Source organism: Tamandua tetradactyla, chromosome 5 (genome assembly GCF_023851605.1).
Source record: "Tamandua tetradactyla isolate mTamTet1 chromosome 5, mTamTet1.pri, whole genome shotgun sequence".
NCBI classification, from domain to species: domain Eukaryota; kingdom Metazoa; phylum Chordata; class Mammalia; order Pilosa; family Myrmecophagidae; genus Tamandua; species Tamandua tetradactyla.
The window spans coordinates 82328544-82333204 of NC_135331.1; the positions used below are offsets into that span (position 1 = coordinate 82328544).

Here is a 4661-nt window from a genome sequence, read left to right on the forward strand (position 1 = left end):
ATGCATGGAGAAAATAAAGCTCTTGATCTTCCTTTTGGCAAAAGGAAAAGGATATTCCTGTAGGGAGTTCTTCCAAACAACACTTGATTGCAGCTGCACATATTTCAGATTTTGTGAAATATTGGTAGGAAAAAATTGTTTTTTTAAATCTTCCCTGGGTTAAAATTTTATACACACACATGTACTTAGACATACATTTTTAACTCCAAACCTCAATCTCTGATCACTCTCTTCAGAACTGTTAACTCACAGCTCTCACACTTGATTGATGGGAAAGGGTGATTCTTCCACATCTCACTTTAATGTATTAAGCTGGTTCTATTTTCTATGGGAAAGAGTAGTTACCATTCCACATAAATAGGATAAAATATAAACAAATGTATGGGCTAGAGCGGTAAGCCCTCCTTGAATGACTCTTTATAATCCAAAAGTGGAAAACTAACTTAGAATATTGCAATGGAAAGATACACTTATTTTGATTTCCTTTCTGATTCTTACATAAGCAGGACATTTATCAGCACTTACTTTACTATTATCTTAATTGTAAAATCTGAAAATTAAAAATAATTTCTCAGGCTGCTTCCAAATCTAACGTCATACTAGATTTAGTGACTATGAAATTTGATAGCAAATTACAAAGTTGGTAATTACTAGATTTCTGCTTACAAATGTTGGGTAACATATAAATTCATTCATAGAAAGACATTCTACTCTGAAAAACTTCAGAGTGAAGGTGAATTTTATACCTTTAAAGTTTGTAAATTGTGTTTTTCTTTGAAGGTGATGGAAATAACTTCTTCTGTTCCCATTTGGTCTCAAGAATAGATTATTCAAATAAACTGAAATATGATTTTAAAAACTAAAACTAAAACACACCCATCTGGGAAAAATGAGCATTTTATATTAAGCAACAGTAGAAATAGGCAGCATGTGGGAATCTATATAGGATGATTCCCAAATCTCCTGAAGAAGTTTTTATTAGCTAATATAATCTGAACTTTCAGCACCAGAATTAAAAATTTTAAAAACCTTATTCTGTGCATTTAAGATACAATTTTACCTGTGTAATATAAACATATCTGAATGAAATGAGAAGTTAATCCTTCATTTATTATTCTTTATAACAAATGAATGAGTCAGATACAATTTTAGTAGCAGATACATTTGAGAGAAAAAGATGATAATATCATACAATAAAGTAAATAAAAGGTATGGTGGATTATAAAGTTCTATTTTATTATTGTGCAGAACAATGTAACATAAGCTGACTAAACATATTTTGCCTTTTCATAACTTTTCCAAATGTTGTTCCTGGTCTGTAACTATTGAGAATTTGTAGGTGAGTTTTTGCCTTGTTTTTATCAAGTATATTTATCATAATCTACCTTGGCAAATGTATGCCTGTCTGAGTTAGTTTGCATATTCTTATGTCAGTGTACCAGAAATACCTTCCACTCCCAACTTTAAAAGACATAAAGTAAGCATGTGAATAATCATAAATCAGTTGTTAAAGAATGTTGTAATACCATTGTTCTAGTTTGCTAGCTGCTGGAATGCAATATACCAGAAATGGAATGGCTTTTTAAAAGGGGAATTTAATAAGTTGCAAGCTTACAGTTCTAAGGCCAAGAAAATGTCCCAGTTGAACTAAGTCTATAGAAATGTCCAATCTAAGGCATCCAGGGAAAGATACCTTGGTTCAAGGAAGCCTATGAAGTTTAGGGTTTCTCTCTCAAGTGACAGGCACGTGGTGAACAGGGTCAGGGTTTCTTTCTTAACTGGAAGGGCACATGGTGACCAAGCATCATCTGCTAGCTTTCTCTCCTGGCTTCCCCTCATGAAGCAACCTGGGAAGCATTTTCCTTCTTCATTTCCAAAAGTCACTGGCTGATGGACTCTCTGCTTCTCATGGCTATGTCATTCTGCTGTCTCCAAATCTCTCATTCACCAAAATGTTTCCTCTTTTATAGGACTACAGTAAACCAACCAAGACCCACCCAAATGCGTGGAGACATGCCTCCCCTAATCCAGTTTTACAACCACTCTTGATTGTGTTACATCTCCAGGGAGATGATCTAATTGCATACAGAATTGAATAGGGATTATTCTGCCTTTATGAAATGGGATTTTGATTAAAACATGGATTTTCAAGGGTACATACATCCTTTCAAACCAACACAACCATTTAGCTTCCCTCTATACTAAAACTGGCCGATGGCTGACCATTATCCCTCCCAGATCAGATAATTAGTTGTAAGACACACAACTTACCTTGTCTATGAGACAGAGAAGGCACAAAAAATTCTTATTATTTTCCTGACCCAGTGTGTACTTCTCTCTGTATTTCTATGTTCTGATTTCTGTAACAAAGGACACTGATCATTCATGGTCTATCTAGTATTTTCATAGTCTCAGTATTCCATGTCCTTTTGTCCTTCTAAATAGGGGTATTGTATGGATGCTTATACTGGGGGTACTCTCTTAATATTTGTCAGGAAATGGGGAAAAGGGACGTTCACCTTGAAGGAAAGAGGATAGTTAAATGTTGATTGAGGCAAAAAAAATGTTAATGCAAAAAAGTGCCTTTGTTTAAGGACACCGTTTTTTTTTTTTTTTCTAGGTACATGGTCTGGGAACCCAGGTCTCCCTCTTGGAAGGCAAGCCATCTACCACTGAACCACCCATGCACCCTAAGGACACCATTTTAACAATTACTCCATGAATACCAAGAAAAAATAAACTCATCTATAACTTTACTTCAAATATTACATTAATTATACTTCAAATAAGTAAATAAAAGAAATGATATATTCTTAATTTGATTCCCAATATCTTTGTTCTATTTACTATAATAGGCAAGTGGAGAAAATCAATTTAACCTTAGGGGAAGAACTGATTTTGCTTGGGTTCTCAGATCAGCCACTATTGGAAGTAACCTTTTTGTGGTAGTCTTGATATCCTATCCTGTAGGAACCTCATCAGCCACATAGCCATCATCTTGGCCTCCTATCTGGACTCCAAACTCCACATGCCTATGTATTTCTCCTTCACAAATATCTTCTTGCTTGACCTTTGCTTCACTACCAGTATTGCCCCCCAGCCATTGTGGAAACTGAAGGGACCAGCCAAGATCATCACACCACCAGCTGTGCCATACAACTCTATGTGCCCCCTCGCTGGGTTCCACTGAATGTGTTCTCCTTACTATCATGACATTTGACCACTCTGCAGCTGTGTGCCGACCTCTCAGTTACACTTCTGTCATGTACCCACCATTCTGCAAGGTCTTAGCAGGAATAGCATGACTCAGTGGTGTAGGAAACATTCTCAACAGGGCACTATCACCCTTTGACTTACCCGATGTGGGCATCGCCATCTCCACCTCTTCCTGTGTGAGGTGCCTGCCACGATAAAGCTGGCATGTGTTAACATCCATGCAAATGATATTCAGCTCTTTGTGGCCACGTTAGTGCTGCTCCTTCTTCCAATGACCTTGATATTTGTCTCCTGTGGACTTGTTCAAACAATGCTAAAAGTTAAGTCAGTCTAAGCTTGGCACAAGGCCCTGGGGACCTGTGGCTCCCGTCTATTAGTGGTGTCACTTTTCTTTGGGACCAGCTTAGCCATCTACATCCAACCAAAGTGATTTATTGGCCACAGCCAGGGCAAGTTCCTCACACTCTTTTACACAATTGTGACTTCCACTCTTAATCCCTTCATCTACATCCTTAGGAACAGCAACATGAAAGGAGCCCTGAAGAGATTGCTGAGGAGAGAGCCAAATTAATAAGTAAAAAACAGGGGCAAGTGTTTTTCATTTCTGCAAGCTCATTCAAGAGACATGATGTTAATAACTACTCACTAGTATGTAATATATGTGTCATTTACCTCACTGACTGCGTGCACATACCAGAAGTCTAAAATGATCTGAAAAATAAAGTCATTCCATTTCAACTTGTATAGTTCATGAAACTTCCTTTGGGGGTGTATATTTGAGTTAAAAAATCTTTTCACACACTCTCTTATGCCTTCATATATAGTAATAGGATTGAACATGCATAAATTTTGAGCAGATTATAGAGAAATATGCATTGGTGAGAGGAAATAACCACAACCTTTCCTTTGAAAAGTGTCTCTGATGTAATATTGCTTAAAACTTATTTTACACATTATCCCAGTTCTTTCAAGAAAAGTAAAAAAATTCAAATGTGTGTGGGGGGTTGTAATAATTAATCAGAAATATGAACTTCAGATGAGAGAAAGAAAGATTCTTCTTATCATTTATCTATCTCTCTATTTAAGAAAAATATTTAATCACTAAATATTCATTTATCCAGTTTCAGTTAACCCCAGGGCCTCTTTGGATTTCATAAATCTCTAAATGTGGGCTCATCATAAGGTCTAAATATAGGCATTGCATATATTTAAGTCTACTTTACCTTATATGAATGTAAACATCATACCTGTCGTAACCTCTACACATTCTCTCAACCTCAGTCATATGATCACTAGCCTACTTCACATCCTATTTTACTCCTTATCTAGTGTGCTGGCTTGAAACAGTTATGTAACCCAAAAGAGCCATGATCTTTCAATCCTAATGCAATCTTTTGGCAGACTATTATTTAAGGTTGAACTTTTTGATTACATTGATTCCATGG

The 4661-nt window shown here is 36.3% G+C and overlaps 1 pseudogene; it reads left to right on the forward strand.

The window, feature by feature from the left end:
- The first annotated feature begins 377 nt into the window (after window positions 1-377).
- On the forward strand, window positions 378-3787 carry LOC143683143 (olfactory receptor 2G3-like; annotated as a pseudogene).
- Window positions 3788-4661: the final 874 nt, after the last annotated feature.